We start from the raw sequence: 20,159 nt of genomic DNA, 5'->3' as shown, positions 1-20,159 counted from the left end.
AAAACTTTTTTTCATGCCTAAAGATGAATGAAAATCTAGATTGAGGTTGTCATAATTCATGCATGAAAGGGTTACGCTCAGCACTAACACCAGAGCAGCATCATAAACTAGTCTTAAAATATCATACAGTTCTTTCCACACTTTTACGGGGGAGTAAGACCAGGTTTTGTAAGTGTTGCTGGGGTTCAAAGAGATCAGGCGTAAGTATTTGACCACACACGAGGGGGGTGGGGGGATCTTTCTTGCTAAGATAAATGAAGGAACCTGGTATCAGCAGGTCATGTGTAATAAGCATTTATGATTAATGTCTTTAAAGAAGAATCACCTAAGGGACTCTTTAAGCTGATTAGGATACCAAGCTGTGATATGATGAATGCTCACTTTTGAGTAAAAATACACACTCTGAGTCCTTTGCATATGGGAGACCTGCTTGCTTGCCTAATTGCCTCAGCCTGCAAAGATGATTCATTTGATCTTTCCGATTGGTTTTTGTAAGTGGAACAAACGGAGATCCACAAATTTGAAATAAAATTTCAAGCTTTATTATTAATGATGTTTGGCCGCTATTGGTTACTACGAAAACAAGTCTTTATCCTGGTACTGTACCACACTGCATTTACAGTATATATGCTCTTAACTGATTTCTATTTTAATCTGGGATATTTTTACTCTGTGGTATGTATTGGAATTAAATCAAATAAATGTATCAGTCTGACTATACAGTGTGTGTGCTTATTTTTTTATTTGCTTGTGTGTGTGAAGTATGTGCATAAATCCCACAGGCCTGGAGACGAGTCACTGGTACCCTGACAAGCACTGCTTGCAAGTGAAAAATGTGAATGTTTCAGACACCTTTTGAAATGTGTTGGTGTTTGCAGGTGGAAGGCACAACTTTTACTTTGAAGGGTTTGCATGTTGCTTTTTTCTGAAGCTTCACTATCCAATGGTGAGTTGTTGATGAGTGTTTGCAGACACAAAGCAATTACAGAAATGTTTGTCCTTGCAAGAGATTTCACTGAGCCACTTCCTGCAATGATTTATCAACCAGTTGGCTTTTCTGAGCTCTTTGACTTTGGCCTAACATAAACAAATAAGTCATCTGGGCAATGCTTATAGCAGCTTTTATAATAAGAATAAATAACTTCTCCAATGCAATATTTGATTAAAATATGAAAGGACAATCAAGTAAAGTGTTACAGTGAAGCCATTTTTTTTTGTACCAGCAAAAACAGGAGTTAGTGAAATGTGTGACATGTTTCAGCGCCTCGAAAAAATGCTGCAAAAATTCCTGATGAGTAAACCCAAGTTAAAATTATCCTCTAACATCTTTACTAAGACAAAAAAAGAAAGAAAAATTATACCGGAGCCCAGAAATCTGCCAAGTTGCCAAGAATCACAGATGATGAGGAGCTTAACAACAAAGATCGGAAAATAACTCCCCAGAAAATGATTCTGACCACTTCCAAGAGACAGAAAGGAGAGTGTGAGTAGATGACTGACAAATATAGCGTTTATATTAAGCTCTAGTATTAATATTTTCCATGGATAAGGAAAAGGCTTTTTAAGATGATGATTATCTTCTCCTGAAACTAATTGTGTCTGTAGCTTTCCCAACAGGATTAGCAGAAAACACTTTGCATCTTCACAAATATAGGTGTTTTAAATCGAGAGATGTCTCACAGTCAGGTTAGTCTCGTTTTGTGACAACCCATTTTGAGAGAAATTAATACCCTCTGGTGTGAATTTGCATCACAGGGAAGAACAACAATGTTGCAAAATGCTCGTATTAAATATTCGGATTACAACAGATTTTCTTTGTTTTTAAATCTCTGCTTTTACAAATATACCCGTTAATAAGGAAATCGTATATTTAATCAAAACAAATTGTTGTTCTACCTCAGAGAAAGAAAAAACAAAACCACTCACAAGATTTATAATATGGACCCACCTACACACACACACACACACACACACACACACACACACACACACACTGACCTTAAACATGAACATTATGCAGAGTTCACACATACAAACTTTTGTTACTGCCTCTACTGTGAATACAAATGTAGCAAATTTATACCTTTGATCCACATTACTGTAATATCACTTTCACACACCCTCTCTCTCCTCCCGCTTCCATTTCAAATAAGTAAAAGAAAAAAACCCAGGATGTATTGTTTGTTCATCTATTTCTCAAAATGCCCGGCCTCCTGTTGGTTGTGAGGACTGGGGTTCTTTGACCACCGCCATGACTGCAATTCCTCCCACACAGGGGAGAATGGCATGACATTTACCAGAGCTGCAAGGCGGTAAAACATTTTTTTTAAATGGCAGGGCTGGAATATGCAGGGCTGAAAGGACCCACGCTGGGCCTCACCTGGACTTCTTCACACTAGCTTGCTAAGCTCATTCCGATAGGGCAGTAATTACAGGCACGGAGGCAAAGCTGAACTAATTCAGACAGGGCAGACCAAATGTTGGTAAGTTTACTATTGGAGCACCTATTCTGTTCAACTGTAATCAATAAATATGTGATTTTTGTAACGGTTGCACTGATTTACATCACTGTGCAGAACAATCAATCTCTTTATGACTTTATGAAATTATTTCCCAAACATTTCCACATCACTCATGGTGGGTTTTAAGATGGAAGTTGAGGAAATTATGCTTCAGTTTTCAAGTTTTTTGTTTTTTATTTAACTGTGAACATGCCAAACTATACACAAGCCCATAACAGTGGGAAATACTCAGTCGCAATCAGGCCTGCCATTATTTGGGGTCTTACACGCACGGTGAAGTATATTTATTTCCATCGACAGACATTTATCCATGAAAATATTGTTGGTGGAACACCACTGGGAGCAGTAACCTCCAGCTCAGAGTCCATATTTTCTGATTTTAATTGGATGTCTTCACAGCGGCGTTGAGAGAAGTCTCCGCTGCAATACAAAGGGAAAAACTGAGAACACCACTGTCCTTTCATTATTCCTGTAAACACGACAATTGCTCTACAGCGACATGAGAACTTTTGTAAACTCTGACTACCCAAACTGCAATTTGAAGGTAAGTAATGAAGGAATCGGTTTTCCTACTTTGTCTGCTCTCTGAGAAGTCTGCTTGTCTGTCAGTTCACTTTGTTGCTTAAGCAATTTTAAATATCTGAGACAGCAACCAAAAACATCATCTCAGCAGGGTGGCACTGAAGCAGTCATAATCAAAATCACATCACAGCATCGTTGATATGAAAGTTGACCCCCCTGTGAACATGGAAATCAATCTCTTTGACTGGCACTGAGATTTTTTTTCCCCATTACACGAGAACAAAAACAGTGCATTATTTTTCTTTCAATCTCATTTTTTTCTTCTTTTTCATTAAATGTACTTTCTGAATTGTTTAAATGTATTTGTTTCAGTAAAACCAGCAGTTTTCTGTTCTGTTCTTCTTCATCCTTATACATTATCTGAGTAGCAGACGCCAGTGAGATATAAACTGGAAGGCGAGGTGGCGATGGCAAGCAATCAATTGAAAAAGGAATATTTCGATTGCTTACATTCGTCTTCTTTCAGCAGGTCCGTTTAGGGATGGGCATAGCAGATCATCTGTCTCCATCTCACCTATCCCTACCATCCTCTTCTGTAACACCAAACTCATCCATGAATCTTTTCTGTGGTCTTCCTCTTTTCATCCTGCCTGCTAGCTCCATATTCAACATCCTCACTATTCCTCCTCCAAACTACACTCCACGTTGCTCAACCTGAGCTGTCCCTCTGAAAACTAACCTTATCCATCCCGGTCACTCCAACTGAAAATCTTCGCATCTTCAGCTTTGCGCTCAGCTTTCTTTCTTTTTGTTTGTACCCCCATGTTCCGACTATACATCACAGCAGGCACTCACTACCATCTGGTAAGCCTTTCTTTTCATTCTTGCAGGTTTGTTACATCAGCATTAAAAATATATCCTTAATCTGTTCCTAAGACATAAATGTAGATTTATTATATTCTCCAGCTAGCCTGAACTTCACTTTTCTTCATCGTGCAGTGATGGAGTATAAAGTATTTGTATAGTGCTTTACACATCCACCCATTCACACACTGGTGATGGCAGCTACATTGGCAGAGGCGAGGCAGCCGGACACTGGCGCCACCACCACCAGTAGGTAACGGGTGAAGTGTCTTGCCCAAGGACACAACGACTGAGACTGTCCGAGCCGGGGCTCGAACTGGCAACCTTCCGATTACAAGGCAAACTTGCAACTCTTGACCTACGATCGCCCCGTTGTGAAAGCATGTAAAATAAATGTTGTTAAAGAACATTAATATATAAACTATAAAATTGATTATTGATTTGCTACAAGCAACATTTAAGATAATATTGTTTTTCACATTTTTAAAGTTTTGTGAAATTCTTGTTAAACCCACAAAGATATAAAACTGAGCTTTTTTTAAACACCCATCTTTTGAAATAACATCTTATATTCTCCACAATAAATTAGACCCAAGTCTAATCCTGACCCTCTGCTGACAAATACAGTCCTATCAAGTTCATTTTGCTAACTTATGCACTTAATGGATATGCTATAGAGTTTCAGGTTCCTGCCGTTGCGGAAGTTGGAGGCCTTTAAAAGCCACCATGAGCTAGTTATTTAGCACTGATCTCCCTCCTGGCTGTAATGAATCTTACCATGGGGTCTCTCTGAAAAGGAATTCAAATTGTGACAGTTTTAGTAAAAATAAGGATAAAAAAATCTTGGAATGGATTTGCATCAGTGTGAATTAAAAACACAAGGAGCGAATAGAAATTAAATGAAACCAAATAATCAGCAAGTACTGAATAATACTGAGGAATAGTGAATGGTGCTCAAAAGCAAATAGTCATCAACAAAGGGACTTTTCTGGCTCTTATTGTCATGACTAAATATATTTACTGAGCTTAGTTGTCACTGAACAGGCAATCACTTTGATACTGCATCAGATCAGTAATGAGTAATCTGTAGGAATACTTGTGTGACTTATGAGCCAAGTGTGAAAGGCAAATACACTCTGTGATACTACAAGTATCACAAGGAAATCCACGCTTCAAATCATTTCTAACTTTGTCCAACTTGGCTGAAGAGAAAAAAAAACACCTTGTATTTTAATTAAAGCTATGTATCATAAAACACTCCATATGGCTATAACCACTATTAAGAGGAAGTGTATACGAGTCCATTTGGATGTTGCATGATATAGTGACACACAGACTCAATTATACTGAGCTGTAAAATTTTTATTCTGCCAGAAAAATCTTTCGGCACGAAGACTGGAACTGCAGCCTAAGATAATCCATAAAAAAACACATGAAATGTTAATAGATTTTAATGATTGATGTAAAGATAATTGGAATGTCAGAAATGAAGAAGTGTAGGGGAACAGAGGTGTTTTGGAGCATAATAGTTGAGCTGGTGGCAGAGGTTCAATCAAGTTTGCCGTTGCAAACTTGATGCAAAAATGACTCTTCTCGAAATTCTGTAATGATGAAAACGTGAAAAATCAAACAGTAGTTGAAGTATTTTCTCTCTTTTTCTTGACCCTGAAGCAGTTACATGAAAATGAATAATATCATCCATAATGTAGTTGCAGATAATACTATAGCTCAGTAGTATATGTTGTAAATGCTGTAAGAAATAATGTTATCCTCAGGAATTTGCAGTCAGGTTAAAAAAAATCTGAATTCAAAGAGAAATTATTTTATTTATAATAATAAAATAGTTTAAAAATAATTTATGGGAGAGTAAAAATCTTCTACCTTCCTAACCCCACAGAGGCAGGGCTATTATCACAATTTGTAAAAAATACTATTTCTGTGCAGAAAAATGTGTAATAATGAAATAATAGGTCTAAAAAGTTGAATTTATTCAGTCAAACACAGATGCTGTAAAAAAGAACCATCAGATGCTACGATGACCCTTTAGCGATAAAAAAAACTATACTGGTAACTCAGAAAACCATCCTTCAAAAAAAGCAAAAAAACATAGATGTTTGAGTTAACATATGATAACCGCAGGTCATATCATGTGATCACATTATTTTGATACTAGGAAACGACTCCTATCAGGACAGATATGTTACATCGTGGGGAAAAAACGGATATATTTTTTTATTGATTTGCTCCAAGGGGACAAATAAACCCTGCTAGCAAACTGACCAAAATGCACAACACAGACAGACCCACTGAAAGTGTAACATGTTCGGGATTCTGGTTTGATTTTTTAACTTCATTACACACATATCTTAACAAGCATGCATAAACTGACACCCACTCGATAGCCAGGGGTGAAAGGAAAAACATGAACTCTTCTGCATTTAAATTAGTTTCACTCTCTAGCCATTTGAATGCAATAAAAAGTTCAAGTATAACTAAATTGATAACAATCCCGTGGGATGATAAAAGAACCCTATGTGGCCAGTACATGTTTGGAAACTGGACAATCTGTCAGGGTCCTGGGACTGGGCGACCCAGGATCCCTGAGCAGTCATGTATTATATTATTATTATTATTATTATTATTGTTGTTGTGTATTTTGGTGTTGCTCCCCCTTCCCTGTGCTTGTGTATATGTGTGTGTGGGTGGCTGAGCACTTGTTTATAGGCGGCGTCAGGCCTGGAGGGTGTGGCCCTGCAAGGGGACTGGCCACACCCGAAGCCACACACCTGCCGCTGATCAGGGCTCGTCGGGGGAGCTACTTAGGAGAGTCTTGGAGCTCCCACCGACGCGGGATCATTCCTTGAGACTCCACGTTAGTCGTCCCATTGAATTGAGTTAATGTGTGTAAGTGTATGCCCGCGGTTATTTGTGTCCTGACGGCTGCGTCTATTGTTTCCCGCAGGAGGAGCGTGGAAGGCACGAAGAGCAGCGAGCACCGGGGGGTGCTGACACGGGAGCGGAGAGCACAGAGACACGAACTATTCACGCAGAGACACGACACGGGAGTCTGGGAGAACACGGGGATTTATTGTTGTTTTTGTTCCACTCTGTAAATAAACACACTGTTTATACATAGAGCACCGCGCCTGGGTCCTCCTTTCCCCACATCCCCACGGTCTGCCAGCCAGACCGTGACACAATCGGGGCTATAAATACATGTTTTAATTTTGTTTTGTGTTTTTATAATGTTATTTTCTATAGACTTATAGCCAATAAATGTTCAAATTCAAAATGATATATAAGAATGCAGAAAATATTTATACTGTTTAAGCTGCATAGCTAGCTACCATCCATTGAAAACATATCAACCATATTGTCCAAATTGTTTCAGTCATTGTTATACAGCTGACATTAGCAAGTTAAATGTGTTTGAGAGATGTTCATTGGCTACCTTTATTATCTGGGCAGGACTCCACAGTGGGTGCTGCTGGTGAGCATGCAGTTTGTTTGTTTTTTGTAGTGGTTATGTGATATATTATATATATTAAATCATGATTTTTTTCAGTCTCACTTTTGTCACAGAACATCAAAGCCTTGGAAATGAACACATTAAGTGAACATTATTATTATTATTATTTTTTAATTTAGAGACAAGTACACACAAGTTGACCTGACTGCTGTAGCCACATTTCTCTCAGAAGGCACAATATAATAATTTTATGCCGTTAATAACAAGCAGGATTGTTCTGCTCTCTTCCTGCCTCTGGTCAGCTGTGTCAGGGTACAAAACAAAACCAGGTCGACTATTTCAATTTACTTTCCAAATTAGAAACAAAATCGTTGTTAACAGCAACACTGATAAAAAATAATCTGAATTGAATTCCTAATTAATTTCCAAATCCAGAATCAGAACTTAATCATTTGATCCACAACTAAGAAAACACACATCCCAACCTCATACTCATCCCAATCTTTAAACATTCCCATTCTGTTTTGTTGTTGTTGTTTTTTCAATAGGTGATTTCTGTGTTTTCCTCTTTGGTGGACGACGTTCAAGGGCAACACGTGACGTCACAGACACTATAAATCGGCGTCTTGTGAAAAACTATAATTCGAATCTAATTAAATATGTAGCATTACTTCAGTAGTTACTTCAGGAGCTGGTCATATTTGGTGAAACCACACTGTTCCTGAAAAAACTGAGTGAGTGATTTCACTTTAAAAGAGCGAACAGGATTTTTGGTGGTGCGCTGACAAAAACACACCTAACTTTGACCAGGAGACGAGAGTACAAGTCTCGCTTGCACTTGCACTCTCGCTTTCACAAATGACCTATGTATGTTGTCTGGAGGAGGACAGTCGAGGTGAATACTGAGACCGCCCTAAAGAAGTTCCCCTAAAAACTATGAGGATGAACCATAAACGAAGTAGAGGGAATACACAAACATCAGCGGCTTACAACTAAAAAGAAATTACTGTCAGTCACAGAGAAAAACTCCTCCTTAAACATTTTGATATTCTTGCCATGTTACTCTTCTTGTACTGTACAATAGCACTGCAGAGCACAGTGGCAGGCTGCACAGGGGTGTCCTACTTTAATAAATGAGCTCCAACTCTTGCTCCAGAGCATCAGAACTGCAAATTTCCTTATGTAACTGCTCAGTGTTGTGACAAAGTAAATTTGAGGCAGGTTCAAAGTTTGCACTTACGAGGTATAAATGACCTCGCTTTAACACTGGGCGACACCGATGCTGGTGACTTGACTACATCTACCTGTAAGTGGACTTTTTGTGTGAACCTTTGATGTGTAAAGAGCAGCAAACAGATGGTTTGATGCGATGTTGAAGATGTGCTGCCTCCAAGCCTTTTTGGAAACAGCGTGAAGACCTAAAGTGAAATTCAAGCATTCAAAACTGTAACTTTCTGCACTGCCTTTGCAAAAGCTTTGATAGTATGATCAGTGCTGGTTGTTGAGCAGTATTTTCACAACACCAATACTATTAGAGTCATTAGGGGCCCTGCTGCGGTACAATCTTTAGTTTATCCTGAGGGTGACCATTTGGGAATTGCAGGAACACAACTAAGCTGTAAAATTACATTCCATAGATTTGCTTAGATCTCGTCTTGATACAAAGTTGAATTGCTTCGTGAAAGTGTTTTCCACCGACAATAACAATTAGTTTTTACAGTTGAGCTGCTCAGAGATTTGTTGTTATGTTTCCATGACTGTTTAAAAGACTTCACTTGATGTTATGGCTCCATTCTAGAGACATTTTGTTGAGGGACTTTATGGCCCGCTGAGCAAACAATCATTTAAATTCAATTAAGACTACGAAATGGCACAGCTGAAAACAGTCCTTTAAAAGGTTTGTTTTCGTGTAGTCTTGACCTATGTTCAGTGACTATATCCAGCACAGTATATACAGTATATTGCACATGACAGTGGATAAACTCTTCAGTGCATGTGCAGTGAATAAAATGGAATCATTAGCACAAAGCTCAGCATAATGAGAAATAAACAATAATGGGATGAACCCACTGTGTCTCTGCCCATCAGAGAATTTCATAATTAGCAATTAGCGGCCATTGTATTATAGTAGGTGCAACTCAAAGCTGGCTTAAGTGTCTACACTCACTTTGCTATCCTGAGGCATTGGAAATAAAATATCCCACTGGATTCAAACTTGATTAATGTCTTTCACGAGAAGGACTGCGATGGCAGATTAGCTATGATTATGAGTGGCTCATTTATTTTCAACATGTCATTATCTTTTACAACACTGACGAAGCAAATGGCCAGAGTGTGTTTACGAGTTTCGCGATCATTAATAGTGCGCCCTTAAAAAAAAAGCAGATGAAATGAATCAGAGGAAGTCCAATAACCCTAAAGCTTGATGTCTTTCCAATCAGAAATATTCAGAGTAAAGAAAGTTTGAAAGAAACATGATTTATTTCACAGAAGATGCATTGTTTTTGTAAATCTGAACACGCCGCTATTTCTCTGCAGTTTCTTCCGCTCTCATCGTGCTCCTGATACGACAACATTATTAAACATCTCGTATCTTGTACTCCTTAATTCTTATGTTTTCACATTATCTTCAAAAACTTAATTAAGAAAACAAAAATGTTTAACAGCGTTTTTTCCTGTATTACTAGGTGTCTCGTCAGCCCACCGTTCTGGTAAATGTTGATGAGCCTGTTGAGCAAATGTGAATAATTGATAACTGTTTTCCAGTGGCCTGATTGTCACAAAAAACCAAGACAAATAGAGCGAAATAGAATTATAAAATATTCACCAAAGTGTTGGCTTGAAAATGATTAATTCCACAGTCATTTTTACAAGGATGCAGGTGTCCTCGCCCAGACAGGGAGACTTGACCACGGACAGCAAATACTAAAACCACTGAAGAAGCGTGTGATGTTCTAGCTTTGCCCTCTTCAAACTTTTCTACAGACGAAGAATGTCGACCAGATACCATCAAGTGCATTCGGGCCTCTTAAAGTGCAACAGGTAATAGCAGTCAAGAAGCCTTCAGGTTAAGGTTCAAAGAGAGTTATCTCCAGCAAACGTGAACCCTCACTCTCGCTCTGACATTTCGTCTAGTCTCTGCTGCAACACATTTTTGCGCTGATTGTACTTTGGTGTAGTCACAAACACTCCAGCAGCTCTTCTAGTGAACATCTTCACACCCGCAATTGTTGCATCACAAACAATGAGCGTTCAGTTCCAATGCATGCTCCAAGCTGAACGAGACACATCGGAGCATCTTCTTTCAAATATGATAAACTGCATTATTATTATTATTATTACTACAAGACGTTCAATAATGTTACAGTTCTAAATAAATAAATCAAGAAAATCTTCCCATTCAGTGGATTTTGGCAGATCTGGTACCCCACCCCCATCCCCGCTCCTCCTCCCATTTGTGATAGAGATGGTTTGGAAATAAAAGATGAATTAAAGCTTACTCTTTATATCACGATGACATGGTGCCATCTACTGTTAATAAAGAGATGATATTGCTCGAGGTTCATATGCCTTTGAAAAATATCAGGAAAGTGGAACCGTGATTCCAAATTACATATTTACCCAGTTTTCCTTCCTAGAGCCCTTTTTATTTGATTTGTGTGTGTGTGTGTGTGTGTGTGTGTGTGCGTGCGTGCGTGCGTGCGTGCGTGTGTGTGTGTGTGTGTTGTTGATGTATGGGAGTTTTTCTTTTCAAACTGTGGACTCACACAAATCTCAGTGTCTGTAAACAGATGTAAAAATGACACGAAGCCATTTTCAGTACAACATGTTTTCACAAATAGAAATATGGTTTCACGTTGTAATTGTGTGATCATGAACTTGACTGATCTCTTTCTATGTTACAGTTCTGTGAGAACGGTGGACAGTACTTCCGGCAATGCTCGTCGTCGCCACAGTCGACTCACAGCCCACCACAGGGCTTCTATATGAGCACAATTTGTACAGACGATCTTTCTGTAGAATTTTAACATTGTACCTCCTTCAAGTAGCGTGCGCTGCTGCCACAGACAAGTTGGATTGTGGGAGTAAGGTATTCATTAGCATATCAGTGACACAGATTAACATATATTAACATACATTATGGCTGAATTAATCATGGCATGTAGTAGAACTTGGAGCGGCATCTGAAAACAGTGTGCTCTGAAGTCGATTCAAGGAAGAAAGCTCGCTGTTCTTGCATTGTAATCTCAGGCAGCTCAAATAAGCCCATAGAACATGTGATACCCTGTGATATCTTGGCTCTTTCATAAAGCTTGTTCATTGGTTTTTTTCATATCCAGTCTCTTGTTTTGGCTGATCTACTCATTAATGAGGGATTTGGGTTGTAATATAGTTTTACGTTTTTAAAATGCATTCATATAGATATATTTTGGCTTTTAAGGTAAAATTGCTTTGTGGTCACAAACGATAGCGTGCCTTGGTTAGTATAAAGCTTGTGAACAATGAGATTTTTCACATATTATTACAATTGTAAATTGGGATACTCCACAGAATTTGATACTGGAACTCCATATAAACGGGCTGACTGTTATATTTTTGTGGTTTAAGATACTAAGTCTTTGCTTTCAGTTGCAAAAAGTTGAAGTCCCAATCAAAAGAACCAAAAAATGGGATTATGGGTCAAAAATTGCAGAACTAAAAGATTTAAAATGAAATTCTTCATGAACATAAAAGGTAAAAAAAACCCTTAAATGTCACATCCTGTCCCTTAAGGGCAGAAAAGTTATAAACACTTTAATCAAGACATGCTTGATAAGAATAACACATCAATCTTCCACAAGTCTTCCTGCAGCCACAAATCCAAACTCCTCGTAGCTAAGGAGGAGCAAAGCCACAAAATGAATTGATACATAAATCGAGCCTTAAAAGTGGGGTGGGGTGGGGGGGATTAAACTAACACATCAAATGTCACCGATTCATTTATCAGCATTTTGGTCATGGCTACTTTTGTGGTGCGCTATCTCAGTGAAACACACAGCTGGGGTCCTATCTAGGTATGAACACAGATTCTGCCTTGGGCCCAGGTAGCACATTTAGTTTCTGCTCGTGGAGATGAACACTAAGCAGATAATGCTATTCCTTCCAATACTTATCATTAACTTTTGACTGCCAGGCATATTGTTATAGGCCTGATTGAAGCGAGGCCATATCACTGGTAGTATGACTCCGGTCCGGACCGCCTGTTCCACTCAGTTAGGAGTAAAGCAAATAGTTTCCTTTTAAACACTACTTAAACAGCTCTCAGAGTGCTCTTAAAATCGTAATGAAAGCGTCATGCACGAATCTGGAATGCAAGCGCCCGAGTGGCCAGTATCACTTGAAAAGGGCCATTTAAAAGGCAAGCCGGAGCACATGATGGACAGCTCCTTCTCTGTGTTGCCAGGTGAAAAGGGGCTGACAACTTGAATTATATGGTTATTACACCAGTCCAGTCTGCCTCTATGGACCTGCTGACACCACCACAATAAACACGACCCATCACCCACCAAGCTTTTTGCCGGGCAAAGAGTAGATATAATGAAAAGCAACTCTTTTTTTATATATATTCTACTGTGAATATCTACTGCAGGTAAAGCATGAACTTGGGCCTTTTCTTTCCCTGACATCCCCCAGCAGCAATTCAGCCTAACAAGGCACAGCAGCACAGTAGGAGCGGCACAGTGTTTTAGCTTAAGTAATGTCAAGTTAAATTCTGTAAAAAATCAGGCAAAAGAGATGTGTCTATTTTCATTCCTCCGTTTGCAATCAAGACATAGTGATACGCATGCTTATTGCTGGCATGATTTACAGTCGTTTGCACTGATATGACACTGTTGGGGAAACTGAACGATTCAGCCAAATAAACTTACTTACAGGCAAAACAAACAGACAACCTCTCCTTGTGCCTTTACCTAATTATTCCTTCTTCTAAAGTCCTAATGAACTCCATGTGATAGATGTTTATGGCTGCTGCAGATAGTTTATTTGGATTTTTTGTGTGCTTGAATGCTCGTCAATGAAATTCAACGTGAGAAAAGGAAAAACTTCTAAGTAAACCACTGAAGATATCGGCATGAGAGGACAATGTCCCTCTAATCCTTCTAGTACTTCCTGAATAATTCATGAACTGTCCAAGTGTAACTGCAGTTTTAGAAATCATTACTTTATAGTAATTGAGGACCTAAAGGGCCTTGTCTCACACTATTAGCCAGGTGAATTAAAACACCCTTGCTACCTTACATACTCCAGCATTTAGGACCACATTTTGTGTACCACAAAGAAAAAATTGTGTGCATAAAGGCAGATATGCATGTAACCACAGCCAATTTCACTCCTACATTAACACAATACAATGTGCTAAGTTGACAATTACTTGTAGAAAATGCGGTTTCTTCCTTTTCTTTTTTCCTTTTTTGATGCGAAAGTTGGCGCTCGTTTACAAAGCAGGAGTAGGGATGGGTATCGTTTAGGTTTTATCCGATACCGGTGCCAAATCGGTACTTTTGAAACGGTGCCGGTGCTTAAACGGTGCTCAAACCGGTGCTTAAAGAATGGAGAACACAAACTTTGTCCAAAAACCTCTCATGTTCAGCTGTTTTGTTTTGTTTTTTTGTAAAAAGATAACAATGTTAGCCTTTTCTGCAGCTATGGGGCATATATGGTATCACTCTTGGCTGGAAGCAGTGCATAAACAATGGAAAAAAACACAAACTTTGTCCAAAAACCTCACATGTTTAGCTGTTTTCCACTTTTTCTTTGGTCATTTTAGCCTTTTTGTCCAGGGTGAAGGGAGTATCTGCCATCAAACAAGAAGACAGCCGCATGTAGCTATGATGATGTTTGTTAGTTCACCTTACATGCATTAATGTAATAACGTGGTTAGCCTACTCAACGTAATTTACACTCGAACAACATTAAGCGACTCACGCAGAGAAGAACGGCTGCTGCTGCATCATCATCCTCATCATTTCTGCTACACTGGCAGGGCTAGGGGCCAGGACTCTATTCTTCGGGTTTTTGGGGGATGTTGCTCCGGGTCCGATAACTGGCAACCCACCCAACGTGCACAGTGTGAGGTCTCGCAGCAAGCTATCAAATACGGCGCATTTCTCGGCTTTTAACAAAACGCTATGCGTCGCCAGGTGTTTCATCGGATTCGAGGTCTTACCTCCTTTGACAGTATCACAGTATCAGCTTAAAGCACTTGTTGCTGCTGAGTTTGCATCTTTTGCTGTGAAGTACAGCCAGACTTTTGACCGCTTCGCCTTGGACATTTTTAATCTGTAGCTCTGCTCTAACTGAACTTACGTACCTGGCCCCGCCTACTATCCTGGGAAACGTAAAATGATTGGCTAGAAGTGTATCACAGCTCAGGAAAAAAAAAGCACCGAAATAAAGCACCGAAATGTGCGCTGCTTTTCGGTCTGGTTACTACCGTTTATGTCAGAACCGGTGCCATCATGGCACCGGACACCGGTACCCATCCCTAAGCAGGAGTTGCAGCTATGGTAACTGCACGAGTGGACCCAAGATATGTTCTCCCCTGCCGATGCAAATACAGACATTTTGGCACAGAACTCCTTGCATTATTCAGGTCTATCTATAGAGGAGATTAAATGCATAAAGAAGTGCACTGCTGTTTCAAATGTGGAAACCTCGAAACATACTGAGGGTGGGGGTGGGGGGATTTCCTGTTTCTTCCTTCCTTCTTAAGGACTCGTCATTCAGTGAGCTGCGCATGCTCCTCCTCAGATAGGTTTATTACTCGAGGCAACACATGGGATTAATAATGCATGTTTTTTGACACGATAAAACAAGAAGGTGCAGAATCAGAGAGCCGTCTATAAATTTAAGATGTACTTTTTACATTGATTCTCTCATACTAGACTAAATCACTACAATGGGGACATCTGGAGGAATGGTAATTAGACATTATGTGAACTGTTGTACATGTTTTATCGCGGTGATCTCAGAAAGTGTAGGTTTTACTTTCACTGCTGATATTCTGAATGGATTGCTTGCTTTTCTCAGATAATGCACGCACCTCAACACTCAGCAGATCGTTTCTTAAGATATTGTAAAGTATGCTTTTTGGTGTAGCTCTGTGTTTTGAGTAACTCCTCTTCCTTAGGGGAAGGATTTATACACAGCACAATGCCAGAACCAGGCAAAGGACTGACAGCCTTAGAAATGGGAATGTCAGATAACTGGCTGAGGTTTTTATGCCAGTTTTCTGGTTGCATTGAGTTCTGTTGTTTTGGCCGGGGAATACTGAGGCCGTAGAGAGATTCAATACAGACATTTTGTTGATCATAGATGGTCGGGTTGACATTTTGACACTACTTGTACAAGTTTTGTCTATTTCTATCACTGTCTTGTCAGCTGAAATGAGAAATATACTGAAATATGAGGTGATCCGTTAACGGTTGGGTAACCACGAGTGAAGGTCTGTCAATTAGTCGTCAGACTACGGAGTGTCATTAAATAGTCAATGTACTAAAAACTGAAAGATCTATATGATTGATTTCTGCATGCTATGCAATTAGAACTGGCATTAAGTGTGTTTTAGGGTAAAGTGTTTCTGATAAGTAGGTGACATTAAAGACATGAGATAAAGTCAGATTTTTGAGAATTCTTTTGACATGAAATCAAACTAAAAATAAACACAAATACCCAAAATGACTGGTGTCAGAATAATGTTCCCACATTACTCTGTGGTCTCCTGGAGAATGAGACTAAGCATCCCCACATAATTTGACTCCATGTCTGCAATTTATGAAGCAAAGGATGGGAGGAAGGCGCACTGACTGAAATTAGATGCCATGCTACAAAAACGGGGCCAGCATAGGTTGCCAATGAAATCACTGTATTCACCTTACATCATTTGACAGCAACAAAATGGCGACAAAGTATCTCTTCAGCTCCTAGAGGTCACAGAGGATGGATGCACCACTAATCTCTGACACTCGCGCTGGGACGGTGGGGGAAATCGACACAAACTGGGGCTTTAGATAACTTCGCTATCCACCAGTGACCTCAAATGCGAAGGCATCTCTGAGCCCGCTGTGCTCTGTCAACCAAATCCTTCTTACTGCTTGGTGAGTTCAGACAGGGAGACGTTGCCTGCCCCACAAGGATAAATCCCAACCAAGAACGGGCTATATATTAATCTGATATTGTCTTTTTATTGTTTGGGGAATAATGCTGTGGAAAGCGATGACTGATCGGAGGGCTTGAGAGACTTTTTTATTGTCAAACTTGTATTTAGAGATGTGTGAATGTTTCTCCAGGGGGTTCGATCACACAAAGCCAAAGAACAAAAGCATCATCTTCCTCAAGTCTTTCCGACTTTAAGAATAAGACCTAAAAACGCGCTAAACCTGTTTGCTGTTTGCACACATTGTAAACTTCTTCACTTTCTTTTTGGAGCAACATATAACACCGGTTGAACAGCTTTGTGGTAAACATGCAGATTTGTCACCAGCTCATTGAGTATAGTTCACGTCAAATTGAGCCCACAAATGCCTCCAGTAAAGACTCTGGCAGAGGGATAAATAGTGCGCTGAATGTATCTGCCACTGCACCCCAAGAGGGAATATTATCAGGAAGGTTTGTGGTTTCATTGATTTCAAGACTGCAATCATCCCCATCTCATGTAGTGGGCTGAGAGAGGATAAGTGAGTCTGCAGTCAGTGGAACAGCTCCGTTTGACAGTAGGACACGTTTGAGATGACTTCAGCGATAGCAGTCCACTAAGGAAGTTTCAAGAATTATTTCCTGTAACCAAAGAGTGCCAAAAAAATCCCACTTTTGTTGTAACAACTGATCACATGAAATAAAATCTGTCCCCTCTTTAGTTTATTGAATTTCCTTCCTCGTGTATTTTTATGAATTGATGCTTTTATTCAGGTTTCAAAAATCCAAGTTTTTGATAATTAGAAAACAGAGTGCATTCAGAGGACGGCCCCGGTACAATACTCTACAATAACACAAATGCAAAACAATCAAAGCACTTCTAATGGCCCTGACTAGATGTTATCTCGCCCAACTTTGTATTGCTGCTTTCAGAAATAAAGTTCAAACCATTAAGCAATTTGCAGCGAGGGGCAGAGCACAGAGAAATAAATTGAATTCACACTTGCTGTCCTTTAAAGTTCTCCTGACAGATGGAGAAGAATTATGCTTGCACCGTTTTACTGAAAGAATAGGTTCAGCGAAAACGAAAGCTCTGCCATATTTGGTTTTCAAAAAGGCTTAATGGATGATGATGTTAACTTCAACGCCCTTTCCTCCTTTTAACCTGCCACGACAGCACGGAGATTTCAACTAGATATGCGAAAACTAAAATAAAAGAAGGGGGAAAAATCGATTGTCCTTCTTCATCTTTCATTCATCATGCGTGTATTTAGGTTTTAGGTCAAATCTAATATTGAAAGTAAGCCACAGAAGCCCTCAATTTCTTGTTGCCTTGATACCTTTATGATTATAGCGAGTTTATAAATAGGCTGCGTGTCATCCACCGTGAAAATAAACATGATGAATTAATCAGTTGTGCTTTAATGGATATGTATGGAATTGATTCAGACGCTTGCTATGTCTGTGAGCTACGCTGGGCCAGGATTCAATCTAAAACCCTCTGCTGGTAGGATCTTTAGACGTCTCCTCTGGCATTGTTCACATCCATTCTTACCGTTTCTCACTGGCACAAAGAGAAAAGGCTCGAGAGTTTTGTTTTATACAGAAGCTACATTTTTAAATCCAAGTGAAAAAAAAAAGAAAGTTACAAAACCTTGGATTGGTGAGCAGTGGAACGTTTAATTTACTGATCTAAAATTTTAAAGATATATATTTCCTTTGGGACTCCAACTAAGGTGCTCTACAACTTTATTTTTCTTTTCATCAATATTAAACCTCATCCTCTGATGCCAAACTAAATGGTGATAAATAATGCATTTGAATTAAAATGCAATGTAACACAATGTTTCATGTAACACAAAATTAGGATTGTTTTAATCACAACATTTTTTAAATGTAATCGGTTAAAAAAAGAACAAGCTGTACAGTTTACCTCTGGAAATTGGATTTCTCAAATGTATTCTTTTAAATGTTTGATTGTCTTGACTATCCTCATGGAACAACATAAAAACAGGAGATACATGCTAGCTTTTCCAAAATGGCCTTTCCTTAACCAAAATCACATGCATGTGCAAATCCACTTTTAACCACTATAACACACACAAAAGCTTTCTACATCCCAGACAAAAGACCCTGCAAGCAACTTTTCACAGCTAATGAACTTGCGTAACTAACAGTACTGCAGTGACAATATCGCCAGTCAACACAAACAATCAATCGGCTCTGCAGCAATAACACCGAAAGGAAGTGCCTCCAATTTATCTTTATTAAATCAATAGGGATTTGATAGCCTTACCTGCAGTGGTGCGCTTTGCCAAGTGTTGGAGCTGTAAGTGTCTAGAGCATTGGGACAGGGGGAGATCTCTGATTCACTTGTTGTTTGTCGGGTATGGGGTAGTTTGCTGTGTGGCTGGAAGCGACACTCCTAAGGGCCCATTGTGAATAGAGGTCAGGATAATAGACACAGTCACACAACAAAGACTGATAATCCTGTCTCGCCCCACAGCTCCCATGTTGCAATCAGACATTTTAAGGGCAGTTAAGTTGCAGCGAGGGGCGGCTGAATGAACTGCGGTTAGGAAAGACTCCCAAGCTCCCATTATGGACTGTAACCGGTGTCAATTCGCAGCAATTAGACCACTCAGATGTGTCAGTAGACAGGCCTCAAATTAATAAATAAATAACGTCAACCACAAGTGCTCGCTGATATAGCCTTTTGAGTCATTTGAGTCTCCCAATGGTCTGTTTCAAAGCAGAACACTTAGTCCTTCAAAAAGTGACGAGGTGTACCTCCTCTTTCCTGAATGACCTTTGAGTGAAAATAGTCCTGACCGAGCAGGCTGCTTAAATCTGCTTCCTCTGCTCATTAGAAACATCTGTTTAAAAAGGACCAAACTCTTTGTGGCGGTTCACTGACGGCCCAAACTGCTGACATCAACTAAAAAATAAATAAATATAAATATTTATATATTTGTGCAGCACATCAGTTAAATCTGATAAAAGCAGTAGCTATAACCCGAAGAACCCGATCCATTGGGGGAGATAATCAATGAAGACACAGAATATATATTTTTATATCCTCCCTAATAATAAAAGTGGGTTATGACACGGACCAAGGTTGTTGCCTTAGGCCTTAGGAAACAACAGCAGCTAAAGACTAGCCTCGGGCTCACCGCTGTATATCCTCTATAAAACAATTTTTTGAGGATCATCACGGTCTGGGGGCACAACCTTTTAGTTAGCCCTGTGTATTTGTGTCACTACTCATTTTTTCTGAAATTAACACACTGTAGGAAAGTAAATAGCAGTCGACTTACCCTAGCACAAATCAATGCAAAGTAATTCTGAAGATAATAATAATAATAATCAGGTCTCACAGTTAACTTTGCGGGTGTTTCAGTCCAACATTATTTGACAAAACCCCACAAAATACTGTTTTATTTTGAAGTCTCATATTATGCCCCACACAGAACAAAGAACACAGATCTCTCAGCATTTGACTGGGTGCACTCAATCAAGAGGAAATCATTACTTCAGAATAAAGGGTAGCTATGCTTTGCTGGCTGACTTCAACTGAATACCTCACCTTTCAGCAATGCATAAATAAT

General features: G+C 39.4%; 2 long non-coding RNA genes across 2 annotated transcripts in view; one reads left to right on the top strand and one right to left on the bottom strand.

The window, feature by feature from the left end:
* Positions 1-18,931, bottom strand: part of LOC146693009 (uncharacterized) — a 63,512-nt gene extending 44,581 nt beyond the window's left edge. Inside the window, exon 1 of the long non-coding RNA XR_014915331.1 lies at positions 18,848-18,931. This is a non-coding gene — a long non-coding RNA (uncharacterized LOC146693009). The remainder of the gene's footprint in view (positions 1-18,847) is intronic.
* LOC146693010 (uncharacterized) lies at positions 6,569-7,045 on the top strand. Its single transcript, XR_014915040.1, has 2 exons — positions 6,569-6,780; positions 6,871-7,045. It is a non-coding gene; the product is annotated as an uncharacterized LOC146693010 (long non-coding RNA).
* Positions 18,932-20,159: the final 1,228 nt, after the last annotated feature.

This window comes from Copadichromis virginalis, linkage group LG15, assembly GCF_057382275.1.
Source record: "Copadichromis virginalis isolate Kocher_CV1m ecotype Utaka linkage group LG15, C_Virginalis_male_GT1.1, whole genome shotgun sequence".
NCBI classification, from domain to species: domain Eukaryota; kingdom Metazoa; phylum Chordata; class Actinopteri; order Cichliformes; family Cichlidae; genus Copadichromis; species Copadichromis virginalis.
This window is presented reverse-complemented; position numbering and strand designations above follow the sequence as displayed.